Genomic DNA, 14657 nt, shown 5'->3' on the forward strand with positions numbered 1-14657 from the left:
ATCTACAGGTCATAACCAATAGATTGTGGTCAGAGTCCACATCTGCCCCTGGAAATGTCTTACAATTTAAAACCTGGTTCCTAAATCTCTGTCTTACCATTATATAATCTATCTGATACCTTTTAGTATCTCCAGGGTTCTTCCATGTATACAACCTTCTTTCATGATTCTTAAACCAAGTGTTAGTTATGATTATGTTGTGCTCTGTGCAAAATTCTACCAGGCGGCTTCCTCTTTCATTTCTGTCCCCCAATCCATATTCACCTACTATGTTTCCTTCTCTCCCTTTTCCTACACTCGAATTCCAGTCACCCATGACTATTAAATTTTCGTCTCCCTTCACAATCTGAATAATTTCTTTTATTTCGTCATACATTTCTTCAATTTCTTCGTCATCTGCAGAGCTAGTTGGCATATAAACTTGTACTACTGTAGTAGGTGTGGGCTTTGTATCTATCTTGGCCACAATAATGCGTTCACTATGCTGTTTGTAGTAGCTTACCCGCATTCCTATTTTCCTATTCATTATTAAACCTACTCCTGCATTACCCCTATTTGATTTTGTGTTTATAACCCTGTAGTCACCTGACCAGAAGTCTTGTTCCTCCTGCCACCGAACTTCACTAATTCCCACTATATCTAACTTCAACCTATCCATTTCTCTTTTTAAATTTTCTAACCTACCTGCCCGATTAAGGGATCTGACATTCCACGCTCCGATCCGTAGAACGCCAGTTTTCTTTCTCCTGATAACGACATCCTCTTGAGTAGTCCCCGCCCGGAGATCCGAATGGGGGACTATTTTACCTCCGGAATATTTTACCCAAGAGGACGCCATCATCATGTAATCATACAGTAAAGCTGCATGCCCTCGGGAAAAATTACGGCTGTAGTTTCCCCTTGCTTTCAGCCGTTCGCAGTACCGGCACGGCAAGGCCGTTTTGGTTATTGTTACAAGGCCAGATCAGTCAATCATCCAGACTGTTGCCCTTGCAACTACTGAAAAGGCTGCTGCCCCTCTTCAGGAACCACACGTTTGTCTGGCCTCTCAACAGATACCCCTCCGTTGTGGTTGCACCTACGGTACGGCTATCTGTATCGCTGAGGCACGCAAGCCTCCCCACCAACGGCAAGGTCCATGGTTCGGTAACAAACATAAAGTGTGCTTTATTGTTTTTAGATTTTTATAAAGCGTTCGATGTAGTAAATCATGAATATCTTCTACAGACATTGAAGAAAATAGGTTTCAACGATAGGGTCATACAGTTGATTAAGAACATAGCAACTGGAATAAATGCTAAAATAGCGGTGAATTGTCAACAATCCAGGCCGATGCAAATACAACGAGGTGTTCCTCAAGGAAGTCCTCTGTCCATGTCGCTCTTCGCCATTTCGCTGGAACCTTTCCTCCGCCATGTCAATGCTAGATTAAAAGGCTTAACATTATCAGGAAATAAAACCGTTATAAGAGCCTATGCTGACGATATAGGGGTCATTATAAGGAACAATGATGAGGTAACCACGCTAGCAACAGTGATTGATTCGTACTGTAGAGCATCTGGAGCCAATGCAAACGAAAAAAAAAGTAAGATGTTAAATCTCAGAGGTTTTGATAATATAAACGTCGAGTGGGCAAAATTAGTCCCACAACATAAAACACTTGGGATCACCCTGACAGTATGCCCTATGAAAATGACGGCTTTAAATTGGAAAGTTGCAGCAGATAAAGTGCAAGGAGCCATTGTAGAGAATTTAACCCGTTATATGAACCAAGTTCAAAGAACACAGTATATCAACTCATGCATCCTTGCTAAGGCTTATTATACTGCCCAGCTGTTTCCAATACCGAGAATGATAGCGAGGAGAATAATGTCTAAAATCACCAACTTTTTGTGGAGAGGTGAAGTGTTCAGAGTACCTGCTAAAGTAGCCACTTTAGATCCTAAAAATGGTGGACTAGGATTAACTGATATAACGGATAAAGCCTCTGCTCTTTTTATCAAAAGGCAAGTTAATTTAGTAAGAGACTCGCGAGAAAGCATAACCAGCCAACTTTTCGAGATCATTAAACCTCCAAGCCTACTTCCCCCGATTGACGTGCAGAATATCAACAGTCGCTTACAGCACGTGAGGATATTCTATGTTGAGTTTAGTTATGTCAGTGTCGAACTCAGGCAGTCCCGACACTTAACATCGAGAGCCATAATGCGGGAACGAAAGAAAAGCGAAGGAAGGAACAAAATAGAACGACAATTTCCAAACATTGAGTGGACTGAGATTTGGAAGAACATTAGTTCTAATGTGCTCACGTCTAATATAAAAACGTCATGGTACAAGACGGTTAACAACATAGTTTGCACCAATGAAAGACTGCATGCAATCGGACTCTGTGAAACAAATTTATGTCAACAATGCCATCTAGTTGACACAGTAATTCATAGATATACTTGCAGTGGTCACATGAATAGTTGGAAGTGGATCCGGGAGCAAATAGCTCTGATTACAAGAACATCCCCTGAGTATATATCGCTGTCATTGATACACAGGCCTGAAGCACGCTATTTCCCAGAAGCAAAAAATAACGCTGTGTACTGGTTGCTGGGAAACTTTATTAACTACGTCCTTAACAAATTAGGATCCGATAGCCTCATAGAGTTCAAGGTATACATGCTGTGTGAGTTCCACAAAATTAGAAGCTATTCGAATCACAAGAAAAAGTTCGGCAATATGTTAAAAATTGTATTTGAAAGAGTGGGCATTGGTTAATATAAAAAAGAAGGCTGTGTTGACAATGATGTATTGTAGTTACCTTAAGGATACTATTTACGATTTTACAGTACATGTATGATGTGTGCTTTTCTACTTCAGAGAGTAGTGTTTGAAATTTATAAGCTAATGTACAGAACTTATGTGACATTGAGGTGTGTGTCTAATAGTGTCAAAACACAATACCTTGAAGGTGCATTATTGGTTATACTAGAAATTTGGAAATAGACAGTTTTTATAGAAATGTCCTTATCGATTGGTTAAAACCATGAGATTCTATCTGATAAATGTAATATATATCTCCTTTCCGCCATTCTCAAGTATTTCAGAAATTGCCTAATATGATTATTAAATTGTTTTATATTTAAAATTATCCCACGAACTTGTTGATATCCATCATAAAGAAATTATGCTTCTGTAAAGATTGCAGCTCATGTAATTCAAAGTGCAGATTTTACTTCTTCAGGTTGAAGTTTAAATGCCTTTAAAATTTTTTTTTTTTCTTGATGTTTAACGTAATTCTTTCTGGTAATTTAGTCAGTAACACAATGTTCTGTTGTCTTTCCTTAACGTCAGCGTAATTGAAATGATCAAACCGTCTTGTTTAAATAACTTCATGTATGTATTTGGAATGTGTAACATTGTTTTTTTTAATAAATGTTTTAATGAAAAAAAAAAAAAAGTGGTAGAGCGTTCGCTTTGCATGTGAAAGGCCCCGGGTTCGATCCGCGGCATCTCCAACTAAATTTTATAATCAACCTCCGACTAACTGTGCAGATCTTCGTCAATGACCATTGGCTGGCTGCCCGCCTGTGAACACGTGTGCCGCTCGCTATTGTGCGTCGCAGGTAGCAGAGGATTTTCCCGGCCGTCCCGCCGTCGCCGGCCGGCCACGAGACCGACCCCGCACCGCGCCCGCTGCCCGAGGTGGACAGCGTGCCGCCGCCGTCGCTGCTTTGGCGAGTATAAGTTCTTTATTTTATTGACCGGTTATTTTTGGAAAACATGGCATCAACGACAAACAGGAGGGACACTATTCAGTGTACTTTCGATAAGAATGTTGAAAGACCGAACGCGTTTGAAATTCACAATTGGATCATTGACGATGTGAAAGTACCAGTAGAGGAAATCGAGGGACTAAAATTGGACTTTATTTTGAACACACTGTTTGTAAAAATCGGAAACGCCGCGGAAATTGATAGAGTAGTAAATCTAAACAGGGGCATCTGGAAGTTCAAACATAGGGACGGAACCACAAGTGACGTCACGATCCAGCATTCTGGTTACGGAATCAGGAATATAAAAATATACAATCTGCCTTTCGAAGTCCCTGACGAAGAAATTGTAAAAACCTGCAGACTATACGGAAACGTTTTCGGGATATCGAGAGACAAGTGGTCGAGTGCATACCGCATTCAAGTAGACTCGGGTGTGCGCACCGTAAAAATGGACCTAAGGAAACACATTCCGTCGTTCATCAACGTATGCGGGCACAGAGGCTTCGTCTCGTACACAGGCCAACCTCAGACGTGTTCCATTTGTCATGCCACGGATCACATGAGGAACGACTGCCCACGAAAACGGCCGGTACAGCTTCCTAGAGAGAATACGTACGCAGGCGCGATGATGAATCTCAACGCAGATTTTCCGTCGCTGAGAATAGCGGACGCTGCCCCGCAGCCACAGGGAGAGGACAGTAACGGCAAGGAGCCTGCCGCCGCGGGCCCCGCCGCCGCTACAGCCGAGCAGGACACAATGGAGGAGGAGGAGGCCACAGAACCCGCGCCCCAGCCCGCTGCCCCGGCTACCCCCGGCCCCGAGCCGGCCGCCGGGCCAGCACCCGGAAGCGCCGACAAAAGGAAGATTAGCGACGGCAGCTCGGACGAGGCCGAACAGCAAGTACAGCCCAAGACGGCGCGTACACAGAAAACGCTGGCGAAGCAAGCGAGAAAGGAAAAAGAACCAGAACGAGAAATAGAAATGATGGAAACTGAAAAAGCAGAAAATGAAAGTGGTACTCCAGCCACACACGAACAGGCACGCGAGCAGAAGATAAGAGAAAATGTGAACCAACTTAATAAGATACTGAAATTAAACCAAGAAGATGACGTCGCCGCAACCACCTCCAAGAAGAGGAGCGGAGAAAAAGCAAAGGGGAAACAACGGAACACAGAAGAAGACACAGAAACGACAAACAAAACGGCAAACAAAACAGGAACCAAAAAGGAAAGGAAAAGGCAAAATTCCAGTTCCTCACAGGAGAGGAGACAAAGCGGGCCAGACCGGCCACAGCTGCAGCACACGGACTCTGACGACAGCTCTGACGGGCAATAGAAATGACTGGCAAAAAACTCATACCAGATAATCACTTGCAACGTAAATAAAATGACTACAGCAGTAAAGATAGACGCCCTCGCACAGTTCTTAAGACACAGAGCCGCAGACGTAGCGCTTTTGCAAGAAGTGGCATCGACGTCGATAGAACGGATACCGGGGTTCGACATCTAGACAAACATAGACCCAGAATCGAGGTGCGGCACCGCGATAATGGTCAGACATGGAATAGAAACTGACGAACCCAAGATGTTATCAAACGGCCGAGGAATTGCGATCCAAATAGAGGGCACGTTAGTTGTGAACGTATATGCACCGTCAGGCACAAACAACAAGAGAGCCAGGAGCAACTTCTTTAATGAAGAAATATGTGAACTTATCCTACACAACAACAACAATATCATAATTGGTGATGACTTCAATTGTGTGACCGCCTAAGGGGATCAGATCCCAGTGGCAAACGTGTGCGCCGAATTACAAGAACTTGTTAAACGTTTAAAACTGGAGGATTCGTGGAGAGTGAAAAATCCCGCACTCACAGAGTTCACATACTTCTACAGAAACGGAAGAAGCAGACTTGATAGAATTTACGTAAGCAGAGATTTGGCAGACAAAATATCGCGAGTGGAGGTCTGTCCAGTCATGTTTTCCGACCACTCCTGCTACGAGTGCAGCATCCGTTTGGAAACAGAGAAGACGGCGGCGGGAAGAAGCTCCTGGAAGCTTAACACCGACCACCTGCAAGACGTCGCTCTGAGAAAGGAGATAGCAGCCACGTGGCAGGAATGCTTGGCGAAGAGAGCAGAGCACAGCACCACAATAGACTGGTGGATTACGCGCACGAAACCAGCGCTGAGAAGACTGCTAATTCGGTTCTGCGCCGAAAAAGCGTTCTGGAGAAAGAACACTGCCGACTTTTATCAACAGTGCCTGAAAGATGCCCTAAATGCGCCGTTAGACGACCAATCTTTCTTGCCTAGGGTGAGGAGGATCAAAGCAAAAATGCTACTGATCAAACAACAGCAACTGAGGGGAGTAATCACAAGAAGTAAAACGTACGGCGAAGTGGAGGACGAGCCCGCTACCCTGCACCACATCAACAGGGAGAGGGAAAGGGCGGCGAGCAAGACCATTAAGGTTCAAATGGTTCAAATGGCTCTGAGCACTATGGGACTTAACTTCTAAGGTCATCAGTCCCCTAGAACTAACCTAACCTAAGGACATCACACACATCCATGCCCGAGGCAGGATTCGAACCTGCGACCGTATCGGTCGCGCGGTTCCAGACTGTAGCGCCTTTAACCGCGTGGCCACCACGGCCGGCGACCATTAAGGAACTGTGCGACGGCGAAGGGCGATCTCTCAAAACAAAACCAGAAATTAAAAGACACATAGAGACGTACTTCGAACAACTCTTCCAAAAAGAAGAAATAAAACAACGAGCAGTAACAAAAATCCTGCAAAACACAACACGGATGCTAACGGAGGCAGACAGAACAAAACTGACGGAGACCTTCGACGAAGATGGTCAGAGCAGTCCTCAAGAGTAGTGCCAAAGGAAGATCACCGGGCACCGACGGCATCCCGACCGAGTTTTACATCGAGTACTGGGACATAATCCGAGGGAAAGTGACGGAGATGGTAAATGAGATCTTAGGCGGAGCAGAGATACCAGCCAAGCTCACGGATGGGACCATCATACTCATACCGAAACAGAAAAAAGCCCGAAGAATAGAAGACTACCGTCCCGTCACGCTCCTGAATGCCGATTATAAATTAATAGCCAAATGCCTCGCAAGCAACTTGAAGACTACAATGACCAAAACAGTAAGTCCGTGGCAGACGTGTGCAGTGCCAGGTAGAAGTATATTTAACGCTACCTCCACCTATAGAGACGTGATAGCACATGCAGCTACCAACAGGAATACAGCAGCAATAATATCCGTAGACTTCAACAAGGCTTTCGATAGGATCGATCACAGCTACTTAATGAAGACGTTAAGAAGACTAGGATTCGGACCAAAATTCAACAGCATCGTCGAAAAACTACTAAAGAATGGCAAATCCAGAATAGCCATAAACGGCTGGACAACAAAATACCTAGAGCTTAACAGGTCAGTGAGGCAAGGCTGCCCCCTGTCAATGGCCCTTTTTGCAGTAGCACTAGACCCGCTATTGAAGAAGATCGCCAATAGCATAGCAGGCTACACGGTGGAAAACAAAACAGTGGCTTGCGTAGCCTACGCAGATGACATGGGAATCTTCATCCAACAACGTGAAGAAATAAAAACGGTGGAAGAAATACTGCACACTTTTGAAGAAGCGTTAGGTGCAAAAATAAACAAAAAGAAAACAGTGCTACTGCCAATTGGGAATAAGCAGATAAATGCAGCGAGTCAGTGGTATGAAGTAGTCGAGAACCACAAAGTACTCGGCATCTTCATGCAGCCTTGTCCACAAAAAATGGCAACATACAACTGAAGGAACGCACTACATGTAATACGAGGCCTCCCGAGAGTGCATTCAAACAGGCAACTAACCCTACATCAAAGAATAGACCTCATAAACACAACGATCCTAGCGAAAGCCTATTACCTGGCACAGATCCTGACCTTACCCAAAGAAATAGCTAGGGCAATCACGGGAGCCGTATACTACCTCCTGTGGCGAAGAGAAATCTTCAAAGTGGCGCAGGAAACATGCTCGTTACCGATAGAGGAAGGAGGACTCGGTCTTGTGGAAGTAAGAACGAAATGTGCGGCGCTTCTACTAAAAAGGACCCTGGAAATCAAGGAGAAGCACCCAGAAAGCATCACAGCAGCACTGATAAGAAGAATGAAACCGGCATCTGAAGAAACGCCAATAAACACGAGCCACATCCCGTATAAGATTTGCCACGTAAGACAATACTACATAGACAAGAGCTATGCATTGACAACCGTGGCAAATCCCAGTCACAGGACAGCGAGGAAAATATACAAGGCGCTGAGGGGAAGGCCTGCCAGAAACAAAATAGAAAACAAGTTCCCAAATCACAACTGGCCACAAATATCGAAAAACATCACGGAAACCACGCTACCAAAGCACGTGAAGGCGAGCTGGTACCGAATAGTAAACAGGACGGTAGCAACAAACGAAAAATTAGCCCAGATCAAACTGAGAGATTCAGATGAATGTGAAGCCTGCAACTGTGTCGACACATTAGAGCACCGCTTCACATGTAAAAACGGGGTCAGCATATGGGAAACGTGCCAGAGAATTGTGTCAAAAATAAATAGAACGGACCAGCGAGCTATAACACCTACAGTCATCACTGCGCCCGACATCAAACCATTTCCCAGGCCGAAAAGGCTGGCAACCCTGTGGATCCTCGGCATGACAGGCCACGCCATCGTGACGAAGCGGCAGACGGACCACGTCGACTTCCTGATGGACCTCTGGGAGGAACATAAGGAAGCCCAGCAGAACAGGCGGTACGACGAGAACTTCCAGAACTTCCTCCGGATACCCCTGCAGGCAGCCATCGACGACGTCTTCCCCGGCGGCACGTGAACACCAGCGAGCCTCCCCACAGCACCACAGCAACCTCCACAGTGCAGTGCAGTGATAAAAGTGAAATAGTACAAATCCAAAAAGAATTGAAAGTAGAAGTGCGCCAAAGTGTTTTAAGAAATGCAGCAAAAAGAAAAAGAAAGTGTTTTATCTGTGTGAACACCCTAGGGTGTAGTGTTTCAGTGCTACAACCTCCCAATCACCACCGGAATAACAGGTACATATTAAAGTGTTCTTTTCCCTTCCTAAGTGCCACAAAGTCATAAGATGTACTAATAAACCTTTGCACTCATCTCTACTTTCACCTTCGTCCTTCAACTGTCAGATCTGTCTTTCCATGTAAATAATATGTGATGCATGCTTAAACGCCGAACTAAAACCGGACCTCCTTTATTTCTACCACCCTTTAATGCCGTAAATGCAATATGTAATTTAAATGTATATAACTTAATGTAATCAGTACCTAAATAACTATGCTCATTTTTGTTTTGTGTGTATGCACATTGCAAGTGAATAGCTCTGTGACATCAGAGAAATGCCAGTCGTGTCATTATTTGCCACAACAAACTTGGACATAACCATATAGCAATGAAAATGGACTACGCTCAGTAACGAATATAGGAAAAACTTATCGAAGTGCTTAAAAACGAAAAGAATGAAAGGAAAATTAGCAAATGGACAGCATGTCTTACAAAATAAATAAGAGTAACAAATACCATAAATAGATGAACAAAATTAATATGAAAACGTGTAATTCACAACCATAGAGATAATTTATTTGTTGTTTCTTACTTTTTTTCTGAAATAAATATTTTGGTTAAAAAAAAAAAGTACAATATTCATCTCCAATAACGCACATGTTAGCTTACATTTGAACGGTTCTCTGATTCTAAAGGGTTATAGAAATAACTCTGAGCAGTCACCTTCTGTAATGGTTTAGTTTTCATTTACCCGTATCATCACTGGTTTCGAGCCGCCTAGTAATTCATCATATGGCACATATTTTAATGAATATTTGGACCATATCATAATACCATTTATTCAAAAAATCATTCATTAGAAATGTGTACCATCTGTTGATGAGTCGCTAGGTGATTCGAAACCAGTCATGGTAAACCTGGAAACTTTTATTCATCATAGTTTCAGTGTTCCATATCAATAATACATGATGTATATGAATGTATATCCGGTTAAGAATACACGGTCGTGCTCTACATACATTGATGGACGATGGAACCTCGGTTATCCAGCACTCAAAAGTACACTTTTTTAATAGAAATTGTAGAGTTTTTGGTACTCCCGAACTAACAGCAGAAACAATCGACGACGAAAAATACTAAAAATTTAAGTTCAGCCAACCGCCATACACGTATGCCTGAACTATGTCACTTGATGAGTTAACATAGCATTTTAAAATACCGTATCGCTCACGTTTGTTGTGAGTATAAAACGACATCAAAGGGACAGGAGGTAGTAGTGACTGTGGGCAAAAAGATGCACTTCGAAGGATAGACAAAGATAACTATTCAAAATCGTTACTGCTGAATTTGGCATTAGAACTTCAACTGTGTGGTATTGGAAGAATAATAATCGGCAGTAAATTGAAGAGTTTTGTTCCAAAATGATGGTCACTGGGGACGAAATTATCGCAGGTTGCTCATCTCCGTATAATGATGGTAGCGATTACGTAGTATCTGACGAAGTTGGCACTCAATGGGAAAACATTACGACACATACAGATGTAACATCGCAACTGGACAAAATAATGATTTGTTTCAAAACATTTACATTTATGCGTCGCAAGCCACCTTACAGTGGGCCGCGGACCACGATCTGTTTCTCCTTTCCGTGTGCGCGGAAATTGTCCGCAAACCCCCTAAGAGCTACAATTTCTCGGATTTTCTCGTTGTGGTCACTTCACGAGAAGTAATATGTTGTCCACCCCTTTCCCGGTTCGTACTCACCCGAAATTTTTATAGTAAACGTTCGTGCTGTGCAACTCCTCTCTTTTAGCGTCAGCCAATACGTTCCCGTGGATTCTATCTCTCCCTGCTAAGATTCAAACATGGTAACTATCCCTTACTGATGAGCAATATAGCTTAGGCCCAGCTGAGGCTGGCGAGCCGCTTGTGCCATCAAGCTGCTCACCAAATACATATGGCTCAAAAGAAACTTACTGATTATTTTATTTAAAGTTCACTGGGACTTTTTTTTCAATATCTGGTCAAAATTTATGTGAAATATGTGTTTGTTCACGGTGTTCAACCCATGTCGTTCCAAGTTTTCTGAATTTTCGGTAGCCTGGATGGCCTACAGTCCACGTAGTCCAGATAAACTACTGCACTACAGACCTTTGGACACTTTGTCTTGCAAAATAAATCGGAGATAAGTTACGAAACAATTACCAACCACTAATTTGACTAAGTGATTGAGTCCTTTTCTTGCAACTTCCGAAAATAAATACTTGTCATGGTCTTCAGTCCCAAAACTGGTTCGATGCAGCTTTCCACACCACTCTATCATGTGCAAGAGTCTTCATCCCAAATAACTGCTGCAACCTACCTCCTTCTGAATCTGTTTATTCTATTCGTTTCTTTGTCTCTCTCTACAACTTTTACCCCGCACTTCCCTCCAATACTAAATTGGTGATATACACTACCGACAAATACCTTAGGAAAAGCCACATTCGATGTTAAAAAATTTCTCTTCTCAAAAACGCTTTTTTCCCATCGCCAGTCTACATTTTATATCCTCTCTCAACCATCCGCACAACAGGCGATGCTCGTCAGTGTCCAAAACATCGCAGGTGACACACAACGGAATGTCTGCGAGGTGAAGATGACACGCCAGTCGACTTCTTAAGTAACAGAACCAAGTACGTTGTCCTCGATGGTGAGTGTTCATCGGAGGTGAGGGTATCATCTGGAGTGCCCCAGGGAAGAGTGGTAGGTCCGCTGTTGTTTTCTATCTACATAAATGATCTTTTGGATAGGGTGGATAGCAATGTGCGGCTGTTTGGTGATGATGCTGGGTGTACGGGAAGGTGTCGTCGTTGAGTGACTGTAGGATGATACAAGATGACTTGGACAGGATTTGTGATTGGTGTAAAGAATGGCAGCTAACTTTAAATATAGATTAATGTAAATTAATGCAGCTGAATAGGAAAAAGAATCCTCTAATGTTTGAATACTCCATTAGTAGTGTAGTGCTTGACACAGTCACGTCCATTAAATATTTGGGCGTTAACATTGCAGAGCGATATAAAGTGGGACAAGCATGTAATGGCAGTTGTGGGGAAGGCGGATAGTCGTCTTCGGTTCATTGGCAGAATTTTGGAAAGATGTGGTTCATCTGTAAAGGAGACCGCTTATAAAACACTAATACGACCTATTCTTGAGTACTGCTCGAGCGTTTGGGATCCCTATCAGGTCGGATTAAGGGAGGACATAGAAGTAATTCAGAGGCGGGCTGCTAGATTTGTTACTGGTAGGTTTGATCGTCACGCGAGCGTTACGGAAATGCTTCAGGAACTCGGGTGGGAGTCTCTGGAGAAAGGAGGCGTTCTTTTCGTGAATCGCTACTGAGGAAATTTAGAGAACCAGCATTTGAGGCTGACTGCAGTGCAATTTTACTGCCGCCAACTTACATTTCGCGGAAAGATCACAAAGATAAGAGAGAGTAGGTCTCGTACAGAGGCATACAGGCAGTCATTTTTCCCTCGTTCTGTTTGGGAGTGGAGCAGGGAGAGAAGATGCTAGTTGTCGTACGAGGTACCCTCCGCCAGGCACCGTATGGTGGATTGCGGAGTATGTATGTAGATGTAGGTGAATCCCGTGAGGCCGTGATCGGCGTACTTGCTTCCCATTGGCAGCAAGATACCATGCAGACTGGTCTTCAGTATCAAGATGACACGCCAGTCGACTAGGGGTTGCTGCCCCTTAACCACATTCGGTGAGCTGTGCTCCTGAAGAAAGCCATACATCACCTTCTGGGATGCCAAGTGCGTTCGCAATATCGCGGTATGGACGTGGCTTATTTCGAGAAAAAATGGGCGGAAGTAAAAGAAGGGCTGCGGGATGTCCGAAAGCGGAGTAGTTGCTGACAGAGAGTGTGGTGAAAGGGCCTCCAGCAATAGGATAGTAAGGCACGTAGAAGAACGGCGCCACAACACCATGTTAGTTTTGACAAAAAGGGCTAAAGATCTGTCAGGTATATGATACAGACCTAAACCACCCCTTAACCAAGGGACGGTGAGGGTCTCGTACTTTATCTTGAACAGCAAGCCGTGGCAAACATATGAACCGAATGCCGCTAACATGCGGCGGAATAGGAAGTGTCCGTGCCACACGCCAAATATACATTTACATATTGTCTCCGCTGCAGAAGATCAAGGGCTCGAAACGATGTTCTAGGAACCCAGCTCGTAGTTGGGACAATAGGCGCCGGCAGTTGTGGACAATCGTGCGCCGCAGATTACTCGCACAATCAAGTCCTAAGCATTGGACAGCAGCAACTATACGCAAAGTTGTAGCGCTGTGTGCAAGAAGCCCCACACCCAATTTTTGGATGTTAGGTTCAAATGGCTCTGAGCACTATGCGACTTAACTTCTGACGTCATCAGTCGCCTAGAACTTAGAACTAATTAAACCTAACTAACCTAAGGACATCACACTTATCCATGCCCGGGGCAGGATTCGAACCTGCGACCGTAGCGGTCACGCGGTTCCAGACTTAAGCGCCTAGAACCGCACGGCCACACCGTGGCTATGTAATAGGTCTGAAAAGACACCATCGACAGGAGGATGGGCGATTCAAACTTGGAATGGCACACCACTGTGGCGGGGAGGGAGCAGACATCACCAAGGCCTTCCATCGCTCTGCACTCCTCCAGAACGTTCATCGTCATCGCCGACGTCGTCCGCCCAGGAGGACAGGCTTCTCACTGGGCTGGTTCCGTGGGACACTATCAGAGGCACGCCCACAGACAGCGTCAGAACAGAGAGGAAGCCAACAAGCCAGCCACCTGGCGGTGTGTGGTGGAGGGCACTTTACGTGCCACGGTCATTACCTCCCTTTCCTGTTCCAGTCGCGTATGGTTCGCGGGAAGAACGACTGTCTGAAAGCCTCCGTGCTCGCTCGAATCTCTTTGATTTTACATTCGTGATCTCCTCGGGAGGTATAAGTAGGGAGAAGCAATATATTCGATACCTCATCCAGCAACGCACCCTCTCGAAACCTGGCGAGCAAGCTACACCGCGATGCAGAGCGCCTCTCTTGCATAGTCTGCCACTTGAGTTTGCTAAACATCTCCGTAACGCTATCATGCTTACCAAATAACCCTGTGACGAAACGCGCCGCCCTACTTTGGATCTTCTCTATCTCCTTCGTCAACCCGATCTGGTACGGATCTCACACTGATGAGCAATACTCAAGTATAGGTCGAACGAGTGTTTTGTAAGCCACCTCCTTTGTTGAAGGACTACATTTTCTAAGGACTCTTCCAATGAATCTCAACCTGGTAACCGGCTTACCAACAATTAATTTTATATGATCATTCCACTTCAAATCGTTCCGCACGCATACTCCCAGATATTTTACAGAAGTAACTGCTACCAGTGTTTGTTCCGCTATCGTATAATCATACAATAAAGGATCCTTCTTTCTATGTATTCGCAATACATTACATTTGTCTATGTTAAGGGTTAGTTGCCACTCCCTGCACCAAGTGCCTATCCGCTGCAGATCTTCCTGCATTTCGCTACAATTTTCTAATGCTGCAACTTCTCTGTGTCAGAGCACAGTGCGTCATGAGTAGGAGGGTCGTCAACCTGTGGACTCATCCGATGGAAGCAGTCATCAGGAGTAGTACAGCCTGGTTTGTTTCGTTTCCGCGGCGACCGTTGCTTTCTACCATGCCGGATGCCAGACGTCAGAAAAGCGGAGGTCGGTACAGCCCACGATCAACATTCATGAATTCGGGACGGACGGCTTGCGTCTGCTGGCGG

Source organism: Schistocerca piceifrons, chromosome 6, assembly GCF_021461385.2.
Source record: "Schistocerca piceifrons isolate TAMUIC-IGC-003096 chromosome 6, iqSchPice1.1, whole genome shotgun sequence".
NCBI classification, from domain to species: domain Eukaryota; kingdom Metazoa; phylum Arthropoda; class Insecta; order Orthoptera; family Acrididae; genus Schistocerca; species Schistocerca piceifrons.